Source organism: Periplaneta americana, chromosome 16 (genome assembly GCF_040183065.1).
Source record: "Periplaneta americana isolate PAMFEO1 chromosome 16, P.americana_PAMFEO1_priV1, whole genome shotgun sequence".
NCBI classification, from domain to species: Eukaryota; Metazoa; Arthropoda; class Insecta; order Blattodea; family Blattidae; genus Periplaneta; species Periplaneta americana.
In genome coordinates this window covers 17,381,129-17,397,221 of record NC_091132.1, presented here as the reverse complement: position 1 = coordinate 17,397,221, position 16,093 = coordinate 17,381,129, and the positions used below count along the sequence as shown (strand labels likewise).

Below are 16,093 nucleotides of genomic sequence, written 5' to 3'. Positions count from 1 at the left end.
AACACTTCTTTTGCAGTATACTTTAATAAAACTACCCTAAACCCACTAGCTATCTCCCCTCTTGCTTCTCAGCATTATTTCAGGGGTTCCCAACCGGTGTGTCGCGAAATTTTGGAATTGAAAAATAAATTTTATACCATCCAGAAACTCTCTTTACAACGCAATTTTTTTTATTTACAACGAAGTCTTTGATATGGTACATTTTATTTTGAGACAGACTTTACCAATGAAATGTTAAGACCTGCAACATGCTCAATTCAATTTTTCTGCGTGGCGATAATTCAATGAAATAGAACACCTGCAACAATGCTTAGTAATTCGTTTACTCTTCACACTTACTGTACTCCAACCACGAGAAAGTCTCCAGGGAATGAAACGAAACGGGGTAATGCTGTGAATGAATGTTGATGTCATAAGATGTCATAAGGCCACACACGTGGGTACTCGTATCTCTATTGGCTATCTCTCAAAGCACAAACCATAACACTGATATACACTACCCTAGTTACAAAATTAGATCACTGTTAATCTCCTGGTCTTTTAATTCCTCCATACAGGAAATAACATATGCATGAGAGCGCATGATTTTTAAACTGACGTTACAACTCTAATATTATCTATCTACTTCGCTCCAATAGATGACTCAATAGTAAGCACATTCCTTTCACGGTTTATCTCCTGGTTGGAGAACAGTAGTAATAAACAGAGTTTAGAACCATCAAAACATATTAGTCAGTTTCAGTATATAGTATGCGTGAGCTGGTGATAAAGCACTTTCGATAAAATAGTCACATTCTTTAGATTTTATCATGGGCAAATTTTAAATTTGAAAAAGACAATCTGAATAGAGTTATGGGTTAGATCACAGCAGTGCTAATTCAAATAATGTGAGCGAAAATTCCCTTCAAGGTTCACAAAAACGTACTGCGTTTCGTAAATATAGCGATGAATACTTGCTATGTGGTTTTACGTGGCGTGGAGATGAATGTAAACAAAATCCCGAGTGTCTTATATGCGGAAATGTTTTGTCAAATCAGTCGATGGCGTCTAATAAACTAAAAAGATATTTAGAACTGCCATTTTCAAATCATTGTGACTGGTCGTTATTTTATTTTATTTTAGTAGGTTATTTTACGACGCTTTATCAACATCTCAAGTTATTTAGCGTCTGAATGAGATGGTGATAATGCCAGTGAAAATGAGTCTGGGGTCCATCACCGATAGTTACTCAGCATACTGATTGTTATTATATTAGTATTATTACTAATAAAAAAACAAATAAATGTGTCGCAATATCGTGGATGTTCGGTAAAGTGTGTCGTCAGTCAAAAAAGGTTGGGAACCAGTGCATTATTTATTCACCAATTTACATATACCTTACTGTTTATGAATGGTGGAGCTTGGTTTCGTTGCTCTCCCCCCCCCCCCGCTGCTTAAAACAATACGCCCCCTTTAGCTCCCCCTCCACGTAGCCCTCGGGTTATCATGGCACTCGTTTGTTAAGAAACTTACACTTTTTTAATATAGGGTCCACACTTGTGGAGTAACGGTCAGCGCGTCTGGCTGCGAAACCAGGTGGCCCGGGTTCGATTCCCGGTTGGGGCAAGTTACCTGTTGAGGTTTCTTTTCCGGGATTTTCCCTCAACCCAATGCGAGCAAATGCTGGGTAACTTTAGGTGCTGGACCTCGGACTCATTTCACCGGCATTATCACCTTCATCTCATTCAGACGCTAAATAACAAAGATGTTGATACAGCGTCGTAAAATAACCCAATAAAATAAAAGATAAAAAATAAAAATTTTTAATATAGAGGGTTGTATTATTTATTTTATACGTAAGTATTGTTTTAATACAGAAGTTTAAATGGATAATGCATCTATAAATAGTATAACCTATTACACAACTTTTTACAAAAGTCAGAGAAATGCTTGAAAAATCTGTTGTGTTTTACGAAAGAGTCTAAGGGTCGTATTCATAGACAAGACTTTGGACCAAAGTTGACTTTGGAAAGTACAAAGTCACCATTTTCCTATTCACAGTCAACACTTTGACGAAAGTAAATTTCAATCGTAACTTTACTTCGAAGTCGCCGAAAATCTAGACTTTGACTTTGACTTTCATTCGTGGACATAAGGAAAATGGCTGATATTTCGACAATTGTTGAATTTTCCGAGAATATTGAGGACATCTAGGGGATTATTAAAGCTGTTCATGTTCCTTAGCGTATTATTAGATACAGATAATAAATTCAAATCAAGGTACAGATTTGATAAACAGGAGAGGATTATCTATTCTACCAATAATTAAATTTCTTATTTTATCGCGATTTTACGCTACAGGTAATTTATGGCTTAATATTGATTTGATTATTTAATTCTACAGATGATAGTTTATGCAGTTAATTTTTAATCCTTCGGTCGTCATAGTAATATTTTCTGAATATTGATTTTAATTAATTTGTAAGTAGTCTGTCATTAGTGGCATCTTCTTATCTTCCATATTTTCAGAATAAAATTACTTTATAATGAAATAATTCGAGGGTTTAATGTGAACCTAACGTAATTACAATCGATGTTTCATTCACAACAAAATTCTTAGCACGCAATACTATTTCATTTTGCAATTCATTTTATATTTCAGATGTGTCTAGTAATGTCATAAAATAATGTTATAAATTTCAATCAAAGACACAACTATCTGCAAATGTTTATTTGCTACATGAATATGAGGTATATAAACGTTTTCGCCTTGTGGGGCATCATCAGATATATTAAAATTATGTGATCTGAACTTAGATTAAATTAGATTTATAAAAGCAAATACGAACAGTGTGTAATACATGGTGATAAAATTTCATTAGTTATATGTATACTAATTGTAACAAGAAATAAGATAAAATGATGAATTTCAATGTAGTGTAAATTCAAATATGATTAAAATTGGAATTGTGTGTAGCCTACATATAACTCATGTTACAATATAATACATATTTATCAAATAATGTTATGCAAATTATAATCAAGTTAAAATGAATAAATGGATAAAATCTTGGGTTAAAGTTATTCAACGTTTAGAAAATGACATGTCTTGGAGAACTGTGTATCATACCGAAGTTTGCAGTAATCGATGTTGTAGGTTGATTGTGATGTGCGTATAAATTATCATTCACATAGAGTACTTTGCTTGATTGTAATCTAAATGTTGCCTAGTTTCGATGCAAATAGTTGTCATCCTTGATCCTTTAGATCTAAATAATCTATCTTTTATAATGCATATCGTTGTTGAATTCTGTGTTTAATTAAGATTTGTGTATATGGAAGAATTGTATATATCTCGGTGTATGTGGGAGTGTTGATGGTTTGAAGTAGTTCATGAAGCAAATAAACATTTGCAGATAGTTGTGTCTTTGATTGAAATTTATAACATTATTTTATGACACTACTATTTCAGATGAACTATACCGTCATGTTTTATAATTAAGAATTTTATTGAATTATATACGAGTACAAGACTATTCGGAACTGAGTTACGATTTTCTGTGACCAAATAGAACGAATTATTATCTATTGGTGTAAAGATCTAAAAATATCAATTTTTTACTTACGTTAGTTTCACACTAAGCCCACGAATAATTATTCTTATGTAAAGCCGCAATTGATGTTCAATTGTTTCAATGATTTGTGTCTCAAAAGATGGCTTTGATTGTGGCAATGCCTACTATGTTTCAGCTATCTATTAATTTAATTAGTTTAGAAGGCAGTGATTTTGATTGCCAACATTAGAACAAGATCGTCACATCTCGACTTACCGAAGTCAAAGTCAAAGTCTCATAAGTAGACTTCGTTGAATTGCCACACGCACCATGCAATCAGGTTGCCGATGTACGGTAGTATAGAGGAGGTGGGCGACCTCCCGGTCTCGTAGTATAAGCAGTTCATGTTAAGAGTTGTGACCGGTCCAAATAATAGAGCAGCTACAGCTAATGTATACCTAAGTAAGCACTTGTTTTCGAATTACTGTGGTTGGAATAGTCAAAGCTTAACATATTTTGTTCAGTGCAGACAAGAATTCAATCAAACATACTACAATGAGTGTGTTGCTGTTACAAATAATTGCTCCTGGAATACCCTTACCTCCGCAGCCAGTCTTGACCCTTTGGGGAACGTGGTTGGATGCTGTTAATTATTATGCAGAACATTACGGCAAAATAATGGAGGTAATTGGATAGCACAGACAGTTCCGCTGTTGCAGCTGTAAAATCATTGGTTTCTGGACAGCTATTGGAAGATATTCTGTTCATTGATTCTAATTTTAAAATCGTGTCCAAAAGCATCATCCTGTTAGAATCGCCTAAACTACAACTCTCAGAAGCCCTTAATATAGTGGATAAAGTATCACAAACCGTTATCCAAAATAACAATTCACTAATTTCAGAAAAAATGAAATGTAAGTTGAGAAACATTATTGCTAAAAATTGTGCCTATTCACAACTTTGTATTATAAATGATGTACTATCGGGTCACGACAAGACATCTGAAGTAGTGACTTTCCGTTCTTCAAATATGTACGTATTACATCGTGTGATGTTGAACGTACATTTTCGCAAAATAAAAACTGTTTAAGTGACCGTCGGAGGAGGTTACTTTGCAGTCGCTGAAAATATACGTAACTCTTCACTGCAATGCATATATTCAAGGATGATGTGAGTATCTTACATTAAATTTTAAGAGTTAATATATCTCACTATAAAATAATTGTGTATTTACATGTTTAGACATTTCCTACTTCAATGATCATTCATTATATTTCTTAAATACAGGATACAAGTTTTATTGTAACCGCAATACAATGCTCAGTGTTTACATCAGAGGCATACTCAATCCGTTCTCATACAGTCTATACCGCGTGCACAGTAAACCTTACGATTCTTGTGGCAATTCCACGAAGTCTACTCATAAGTATTGTCTATTAATAGGACTTTCAACAAAGTTAAACTTTACTACGAAAGTCGACTTTGGGAAGTCATCATCCAAAGTCTCGTTTATGAATACGGCCCTAAAACTTCTTTATTCGGGACTTTGATGCTGCAAATGAATCGATAATCAGATTAAATGTGTCCCTCGATCTGTGTCGTTTTCAATGTTCAAAATAGAAAGTCCATTGAGTCGCTCCTGTGACATTGTACAGGTTAACACACGCCGTGTCGGCAGGGGTGATCCTCGGGCGTGTACGCCGAGCTCACAGACCAGGCGGTGGACGCCATCGTCGTCAGATTCTTCGGGTTCTTCTTCCTTGCCTGGCAGACGGCGGAACTCTGGGGAAATCTCATCTCGTCCCTTGGTGAGTACCACAATGCTTTATACTGCTATAGGTTAGCAACTGGCAAAACTCCGTTGTAGGAGGTTACTGAACCTTACCGCTGCGCTGGAGGCGGAGTTTCCCTCCATTAATCTGAACCATTGTCGCTACTGATTCACAAGTCATCTGATGTATCACTGCTATCAGTTAAACAATCTCCTAACGAAATTATTCTGTATATTACATTAGCACTAGAAAAATATTGTTCTTCGTTATTTTAACGTGCTCAACTCATTTCTTCCATTTGTCCACTTCTGCGAAAAGGCGGCGAGAAAATCGTTCCTTCACGTTAATTGGGGACCCAATTTCTGTTACAAAAATCCAATTGAAAAGACTGAAGACGACTGACTAAACATTTTAGTCTGGCCCTTTAAGTAAGTAAAACCAATCAAAACAATAAATGCTTATTTTTGAAGCACTGTTGGGTTTTGAAGATAAATAATGTTTATGTACGCGCTACTTGACGGACCGCGAACAGTCAGACATAAACTTAACAAGTGATGATATCACATTCTACTATATACAGTCGCGAAGCTTGAGGTTGATTTTTTGCAAATCTCGTGATAAAGCGCTCCAAGCGGTTAGCAACTGGAAACAATAGACTGTCCACGGTCGACTTTGGACTGTGTCGTATTTCCATCGAGTGCTAGCTAGTTGCGTATTTCACATTGATGCTTGTGAAATGTTCGTTATTCGTTGTAATGAAAATGTTAATGGATAAAATACAATAATTGGAATAATAATATTTTACTAGAGACGTAGAAAAATTAAGTTTGTTTTAATGAAATTTATTGATCACGTTTTATTTTCAATTCTGATGGGATTATTATTGCTTAGGCCTACTTTTTTTTTCAAAGGATGTTTTTAATTATAGCTGTTAATTTTGTTATTTTTATTTGTTACTTTACTAGGGACATAGAAAAAGTCTGTTGCAATAACATTTATTGATCACGTTTTATTTCCAATCCTGGTGTGATTATTATTGCTTAACCTCATCCCACTTTGTTAACTACGTAAGCCTACACTACATGTACCGGTACACGTAAGTTACTCCATTAATTCATATTTCCATTATTATTGTTGTAAAGGGAAATGCAAATTAATATTTATTGGTTTCATAGTTCATTATCGCTATAATCTTGAATGAGTGAAGCGATTATAGTAAATTTCAGTTCGTTTTGAACAAACAAAAATAATATTAACCTATTTCTTGCAGGTATCTTCGAGTTTATGGTGGAATTTAATATACTTCATTAAAATAATAAATTAACTTAATGCATTTAATATTTCAATAATGGAAGGAAGGTGTTAATATTTCCAAAAGAACACAACGAAAGTGTAACATATTTTGTCGTCTACTAGGAGAGAGATCTGCGATGATGAGGCGATAGTCGCGATCCTAGTGGTGGGCAACTACCCATGTTTGCATTTTTACTACATATTGAGCTTCGCGACTGTATATAGTAGACTGTGATGATATCTTGATGACTCATTGTATTAACATGAGTTTTTTTAACATAAAGTATAATCTATCTAAACGATCTCATACAACACAACTACCCACTTATCTCTTCAAGACTTACAAAGGTGTGCAAATTATTAGACTCAAACGATAATATATATGATTCAACTAACATTTATTCTACAAAACTCGTTTATTACACATTATTTGCAACAATTAATATTTAGTATGAAACCCTTTGTTCTTTATCATCAATTTTATGCGGTTTGACATGCTTTTCATGAGATTTTCACATTGTTTCTTGATGTCTTCATCCCTGTGCCATATTTGGATAAGTACCTCGGTGGTAATCGTCGTTTTCTTTAGTTTTCTCTTTACGATAGACCAAAGATTTTCAATTGAATTTGCTTCTGAGCCGTTACCTGGCCAGGGAAGGACGTCTACATTATTTTCAGCCGGAAAATTAGTTACTGATCTGTCTTTATGACAGGGTGCTCCATCCTACACGAAGACACATTCACCGTCAGGGAACCAGTCCCTCATTTGTGGAAAAAATTCGCTTTTCTAGGATTTTTTGCACTGATCCTGTCGCATAGAGTCCTACAGAATTATTTTGTGGCCAGTATTTCATGATAATTATGAAAATGTAAAAAATGTGGTGCTGAGTCTAATACGTCTGTATCTCTTCAAGAAGAAAACGTTTATCGGTGATCGATTTTTCTACTTCAGAAACATATTTTCCCACACTATAGTAGTATAAAACAAACCTCAATTAAGAAGGCAGAAATTTTGGACCCAAAATATATAATGCATTAATTAGAGCTTACCCTGAGCTAAGTACACGTAAGAAACAAATCAGATTAATTGTTTAATTGTTTAAGCTAATTGAGTTAAAAATTGATACCCTAATATTTATGTACTTTTGTATTTTCTATTTGTATATAGACCCTATTCTTACATGCTGTATGTATTTTACCATTTATTAATGTTATTGTACTCAATGAACTCTCTTAATTTTGTGATATATTTTGTATAACTGATCTGAACTGCGCCCGAGCACGAGCCTCTGCTCTTTCGTGCTGCAATGCCTAATGTAGCTCAAGTGTAAAGTATTAAATAAATAAATTAAACTAAATTAAATTACACTTGATATACTGCGGTGACCCGGGTTTGGAATTGAACGGGTTACATCAGCTGCTTGTTTATGCGGATGACGTGAATATGTTAGCAGAAAATCCACAAACGATTAGGAAAAACACGGATGTTTTACTGGAAGCAAGTAAAGAGATAGGTTTGGAAGTAAATCCCGAAAAGACAAAGTATATGATTATGTCTCGTGACGAGAATATTGTACGAAATGGAAATATAAAAATTGGAAATTTATCCTTTGAAAAGGTGGAGAAATTCAAATATCTTGGAGCAACAGTAACAAATATAGATGATACTCGGGAAGAAATTAAACACAGAATAAATATGGGAAATGCCTGCTATTATTCGTTTGAGAAACTTTTATCATCCAGTCTGCTGTCAAAAAATCTGGAAGTTAGAATTCATAAAACAGTTATATTACCGCTTGTTCTTTATGGTTGTGAAACTTGGACTCTCACTTTGAGAGAAGAACATAGGTTAAGGGTGTTTGAGAATAAGGTGCTTAGGAAAATATTAGGGACTAAGAGGGATGAAGTTACAGGAGAATGGAGAAAGTTACACAATGCAGAGCTGCACGCATTGTGTTCTTCACCTGACATAATTAGGAACATAAAATCCAGACGTTTGTGATGGGCAGGGCATGTAGCACGTATGGGCGAATCCAGAAATGCGTATAGAGTGTTAGTTGGGAGGCTGGAGGGAAAAAGACCTTTGGGGAGGCCGAGACGTAGATGGGAAGATAATATTAAAATGGATTTGAGGGAGATGGGATATGATGATAGAGACTGGATTAATCTTGCTCAGGATAGGGACCAATGTCGGGCTTATGTGAGGGCGGCAATGAACCTCTGGGTTCCTTAAAAGCCAGTAAGTAAGTAAGTAAGCATACTGCGGTGACCCACACCGGTAATGTAACTGTTTTATAAGCGAATGACTTCTGTACTTTGAAATAAATATAATTAAGAATTATCGATTATCCATTGTCCAGTCACAAGCACTTAGTTACACATATTGACAGTCGGAGCAATATGAATTGGACGTTGCGTCGTTTACGTAGCTGTCACCGTGTCTCTCACCCTTATCTGCGCTGCAGTCGGGGTGGCCTGCCCCTCGCAGTCACCCCAACCCCTGAATCATTCAAGTCGTCAATCTCTCCCCCGTTTTGATGCCGCCCACACGCCTGGAATTCGCTCTGCCTTTGAAATTACGTTCATTCAGCAGCACGCCGTGTACCATTTCCCAAGAGGATTTCTCTCTTAAGAGCTCCTTGTCGAAATAAGTTCCATCTCAGATTAATAGAAGTGAACTTTTTCGACTTAACAGTAAGATGGAAGATTATAAGCAAATTTATTAAGACTCCAAATAAGCTGTGATACCTACACGTCTCATATTTTCCTCGCTATACTTTTTACGAGCACAGTTACTAGGTTTAAAGAAACTAGTACAGTGGAAGCTCTTAAGTTCGACAGAAATCAAGTTCGACATCCTATAGTTCGACTGCTTACGTAGGAGAATTAGACACGCCCCTATAAGGCACTAAGAAATGGGTTTGCCATTTGAATGGGAATTGGTTCTGTGTCTTGTAGTGATACTTTCGTTAAAGGAAAACAGAATATTTTATTGATTAGGACATCCATATTTAATCACTGATTTTAAATTAATGAACTCTTCTTTTTCTATATATTATTTTAATGTACCGAAGTACATATGTTTCCATGCAGATATTCTGCGTCATCATACGATGGAAGAGTAGTGGGACGGAGAAAAATTCTCTCCGGCACCGGGATTTGAATCCGGGGTTTCAGCTTTACGTGCTGATGCTTTATCCACTAAGCCACACCGGATTCCCATCCCGGTGTCGGATCGAATCCTCTCAGGTTAAGTTCCACCCCTTGGGTTCCCTCTAGTGGCCGCTCTTTGCACTACCTCATAGATGTATGTATGTATTTATTCACACTGCAATGGGTATATACCCGGTGGCAGTGGTAACTAATTACACTCAATAATGACAATAATAAACTTATTAATTAAAAATACAGTTAATAATACCAATAATTAATATTAACAATAATTTATAATAATAATAATTATAATTATAATAGGGAATATCCTAAATTAAATGAAGCACGATCACTTAAAATAACATTTAACATAAATCTAATTTGTATCTTAAATCTAAGTTCGAACTAAAACCCACGAGTATGATATGTTCATACTGTATCTGCACAAGTACCTTTCCACATTACACTCATTTCGCTGTCAACTCACTCACTGCACTGGAACTACGACACATTTCACTGATTCTATCCTGATTTCACTAACACTTCAAAAACATTTCACTGTTCAAATACTTTGCACTGCCACAATAAACTATAAAGCTTCCCTGACAGGAACACATTTCACTGACACAACACACTTCACTGACACAACATAATTATTTACTGATACAACACCTCAATAACAAAATAACATCTACATCCTTTACATACTGTGTATAAATACCGTCTATTAGTAAAGTCCTTAAGCCTATTTTTAAATACGTTTTTGGTTGTTGGTAAAGCCTTCAGTAATTCTGCAGGTAAAGCATTCCAGTCCCTGATAGTACGATTGAGAAAAGAAAACTTTCCAGTGTCCGTCCTCTGTCTTCTTTCCCTCAATTTATATGAGTGGTCGTTCCTTGAAGAGTAATTTGGCGGTTGCAACCTATTTTTTATTTCTCTCCAGGCAGGCTCACCTCTGTATGTTTTGAACAGTGCGCATAATCGAATTCGCGTTATCCTGTCCTTGAGTGTGTCTATGAACGTAGGACTAATGTCCACATATGTGCGGAGGTGCACTCGTTATGAGTGACTGATTGGCCGGGATCAGACGGAATAAGCGCCCGATGCCGGAGAGAATTTTTCTCCGTTCCACTACTCTTCCATCGTCTTCTTTCTCTATTTGAGAATTGTGCCGTTTGTGAGACGGAATTGTCGAAACCCACTGTGGTACTAGAAGCGCATACACAAGTCTAGGGGCGGGCAGGAAATGCAAGTACAGTACTGTATTCGTTGATGGATAACCAATAAGAATTTGTATTCGTTTCACCTGCCACGCCCACTACCCTTATTGGACCGAACTTTCAATTCTGTTTTGTCGAACTTAGGAGAGTCTATTGTATGTTTAAAGACAGAAGGTCCAATAAACTAAGCCCAGTGACAGTAGGTATAATAAAAGAGATTTAACAGGTTTTGTTCTAATTGATATATACGTCTAATAGGATTAATTCATTCGTTCATTCATTCATTCATTCATTCATTCATTCATTCATTCATTCACCCATTTATTTACTTCGGTTATAGTGAACGTAAAACTGAAACTTCCCAAGAAAATGAAATTTTAAAATGGTCAAAATGGTAATTTAGGAAACCCTTTCTCCTATAAACTTCCAAGAATATGTTCAGAACAAAATCTCCATCAGCGTATTCCGAATCTCACCGGTCCGGTGGCATCAATGATGTCACGTTGCAGCGAAGTAAGGAACAAAACTGCTGGAAGGATCGATGCTGTCATGGCGACTGTACAAGTTGTTTTCTGTACTACGCTGGCAAAATTTTGCGAAATTTTCGTACTCCCATCTCGTTCAAAGAAAAGATAGCATAAACAATTTATTTCTTGAACCAGTAGTAATAACTGGTCCGTTGACATGTTCGCTCATAAGCCATTAACATATTGTTTTTACGTTGTGCTCATTACAAACAATACAGCAGAACTAAAGCAGAACACACCGCCATGACACAACAGTGCACGATGTTATTCGTCTGCTAATTCCCGCCCTATACAAGAACCAATCAGATTCACTGATGGCGGCTGATGGAGACTGCCACCATCTCTGCAAGTTGATGGCACCGGTGCGACACCGGTGGAGCATCAATGACGTCATCGGTGGAATTCGGAACACCGTGATGCCATCGGATTGCTCACCGGTGAGATTCGGAATACGCTCAAACCTTCTACTCCTTAAGTGCATTGAAAGACGAAGGATTCGTTCAACTTCCTGGACAGTTTGAAACATGTTAAAGAGGATAGTGTACGTAGTGAGGGATAAAAGAAGGATTAGTTCTGACCTGAGGTTATTCGAAGAATAGGAAGAGAAAGTGTTTTCTTTTGTAAAAGGGAGTAGAATGATGACTAAAGGGTAAATATAAGAAGGATTACAGTATAATGGTCCTCAACCCTTCCTCCCACATCTTTATAAAATTGAACCCTGGGTAATTGCAAGGCCGAGTACACAGCAGCATATAGTCACAGTCGCGAAGCTTGAGGTGATTTTTTTGCAAATTCGCGATAAAGCGCTCCAAGCGGTTAGCAACTAGAAACAATAGACTGTCCACTGTCGACTTTGGATTTAGAGTCTACTGTGTCGTATTTCCATCGAGTGCTAGGTCATTGCGTATTTCGCATTGATGCTCGTGAAGAAAAATCCTAACATCTATTTCTTATTTTATTTCTAGATGCAAAAAGTGGTTAATAAACAGCAGGAGGGAAGATCTAATGATAAAGAATGAAGCATATCTTTATAATAATATAAAGTTTTGCTCTCTTCATTTCGAAAACACACAATTTATGAATGAAAACAAAAATAAATTAATCTGGCATGCAGTTGGAACTTTATTTGATGTTTCAAATAAACCTGTTCTGTTATTACCTGCAGCTGAGAAACAAAAGCTTTGCACTAATTCTACGTCTGTATCACCTGATTCCTTGAATAATTGTACATTTTCAGACAACTTAGGCCTACTTTTTTTCAAAGGATATGTTTTTAATTATAGCTGTTAATTTTGTTGCTATTTTTATTTGTTACTTTACTAGAGACGTAGAAAAAGTAAGTCTGTTACAATAAAATTTATTGATCACGTTTTATTTCCAATTCTGGTGTGATTATTATTGCTTAACCTCATCCCACTTTGTTAACTACGTAAGCCTACACTACAAGTACCGGTACACGTAAGTTACTCCCATTAATTCATATTTCCATTATTAATGTTATTATATTATTGTTGTAAAGGGAAATGCAAATTAATATTTATTGGTTTCATAGTTCATTATCGCTAAAATCTTGAATGAGTGAAGCGATTATAGTAAATTTCAGCTCGTTTTGCACAAACAAAAATAGTATTAACCTATTTCTTGCAGGTATCTTCGAGTTTATGGCGGAATTTAATATACTTAATTAAAATAATAAATGAACTTTATCCATTTAATATTTCAATAATGGAAGGTAGGTGTTAATTTTTCCAAAAGAACCCGACAACGAAAGTGTAACATATTTTGTCGTCTGCTAGGAGAGATCTGTGATGATGAGGCGATAGTAGCTATCCTAGTGGTGGGCAACTACCCATGTTTGCATTTTTACTACATATTGACCTTCGCGACTGTATATAGTAGACTGTGAGCATACCTCTAGTGGCAAGAGGTGCGAAATCGGTCATTGCCTACTACCTACATGACCAGATTAGATTCAAGTATCGTACTGTGAACATCAGGGTGTCGAAGGGTAAAGTGTTTAAGTTGGAAGATACAGTGAACATTAGTGCTGATACTGAACGCGGTCTGTCTCAAAGGGACATTAATACTGCATGTACAGCGGCGGTGACCAAACCGGGTGTCGTGATTACACGATGTAATCACGGACATTGAAACGGATACGAGGAGATTCCTGTAAATTGCTGTGTTTTTCATTCACGTACTCAAGGCAAGCAGTGGCGGTATTATGTCGCTCTACAAACTCTCTCTCTACAAGCAGTAATAGGTGGTATCGTAAAGAATGAGGAGAACGTTTTTGTTGTTCTGTAGGACAAAATGCAATAGGTTTACTTGGCCCAACGGTTCTATTCGGAGTTTATAGAAACATTAATTGCCACGCTGAATAATGTATTATTATTATTATTATTATTATTATTACTGACCACTAAGTATGTGTTTCTATAATTCTTCTGTACGTGCATGAATAGGCCTATTGATATTGATAAAATTATTAGGTTTTATCTCAATTTTAATCTTCTTAATCTTAAGATCAGGGTAACTATTTATTAGTTATTCATTTAATAATAATATTGTAGGAAAACATATTCAATATTATGTGCCAACGAACTGTTAAACGCCAGGAAGAGAAAGATGAGATAAATAAATGTAAGGAAGTCAGCTACCTAATGGGGTTTGAAATATCTCGTGTTCTAAAGCCTTTTAATAGAACAAAATTTCTCAAAAGAGTAATGATTAAAATAGCTTAATAACTTGCCCATAAGAAGTTTTTAATTTTGAAAAGCTATGAATTTCTCGACCAAGTATCGAGAGAAGAATTTAGAAAATTCCTGATTATATTCAAGAGGAAGGTTAAAAAAGAAGCCAGAAAAATCGTATATTATTCACTGGCTCTTGATGACAGTAGTGACATTACTGATACAGCAAAGCTTGAGATTTTTATCCGCTGGATTGATCAAGATGTTAGTACAGGAGCCACCACTGGTTGTAGTTTTCATGCCAAGTACCTTTCCCCCGTCTCCTTACTTCATAGGCTGTCTGTCGCATGTAATCACTGCAGCTCGAGTTTTGGTCACCGCTGATGTACAGCAACGTCAGTAGTATAAAAACACAGACACTTTGGTTTTAGTGATATAGTGAACGAAATATGTTGGTCCGCAGAGATTCACTACTAGGTGTTCATTTCAAAGTGTGTCATGACGCCACTGTTGTGAGTCAGCGATTTGAAGCGAGTTTGTTTTTATGTCAGAGAAGTTGCCTATTAATCAAGGCGTTCAATCTGAACTTGAGAACGTGTACGGTATAACTTGAACGTCGTAGCAACAGATGGCAGTCTGTACGGTGTGTGTGCTACCATAACCTCTTTCGAACTGTGTTTTGCGCGGGCAAGTCGTACGCAGGGTATTTGTTATCATCGGTTGCGTACGGCAACATTCCACAACAAAAATCAAATGCTCCGTGTCCATGTTGACCGTCGAAGTTAATGTCAACAAATACGTAAGTAATCGTCTTAACCCTGTCGCCATATCCCGACAGTAAGAAAAAAAACTCACCTCAGTACGAGTTTCCAAACAGTTCACATTCCTGCCACTACCGGCGTTACCGCACGTATCGGTACATACTTCCAGAGTCCGTGGGTATCCACGGACTCTGCGTACTTCAGAATGAACGCCGTACTTGCCAGGCAACTTCTCTCGCATTTAGGTAATACGCCTCTGCGGGAGTGTAGGAAGATTGAATTCTCTAGGCCAGCTGCGGCGAAAATGCGACTCACGAGCACATTGTGGCTCGCAGTGCTTTTCTCTCGCTTCCTACCTACAACCCCAACACTCTCACTCACTGGAGTCAAACTCCGTTCTATTTGTATTTGTCTCGGACCTGCGAGTGGCGTATCGTCGCAATATCTCTCTCGAAACCATGTACCTCTATAAAAAACGAAAGTTTCAAGTAGGATGGGAGGATGCATTCTTTTGCTTACAATATGATGAAAATATTAAATGTATGATTTGTTCACAAATATTACTAGGAAAACGGTTGTATAACATAAAACGGCATTATAAGTTACTACATGTTACTGATGAAACATTAAAAGGTTAAGTGTTATTATTATTATTATTATTATTATTATTATTATTATTATTATTATTATTATTATCATCTCTGTACGTCGATTCTTTTACAGCAGATGTACGCATAATGCGGTTAGATTTTCAATTTAAACTCACAGATTTACAATGTGACGTTAAATGAAAGCTAGATGTAAGGACTTGACAGATATTGAACTTTTCAAATCTTTGGAAAAAAATAAATATTTGAAGCTTCGTTCTTTCGCTTGCTCTGTTGAAGCCATGTTCGCTGTAACTTACGTTTGTGAAAAATTATTTTCAACAATGAAAATAGTAAAAATCAAATTTAGATCACGACTGACAGACAAATACCTTCGTGATCAACTACGATTGGCAGTGACATTCCTGATTTTGAAACATTGTCGCAGAGACATTCTGAAGACAGTTAATTTTAGGTTGTGATAATGTGTCCTATGTTTTCTTGTTCATTTCTTTCTTCGTTACACGTCCTAAACATTAACTTCCCCTTCGGTT

The 16,093-nt window shown here is 36.2% G+C and overlaps 1 long non-coding RNA gene across 1 annotated transcript in view; it reads left to right on the top strand.

Moving 5' to 3' along the window:
* The first annotated feature begins 5,194 nt into the window (after nucleotides 1–5,194).
* LOC138716176 (uncharacterized) overlaps nucleotides 5,195–16,093 on the top strand; it is a 70,535-nt gene continuing 59,636 nt past the window's right edge. Inside the window, exon 1 of the long non-coding RNA XR_011336583.1 lies at nucleotides 5,195–5,341. This is a non-coding gene — a long non-coding RNA (uncharacterized lncRNA). The remainder of the gene's footprint in view (nucleotides 5,342–16,093) is intronic.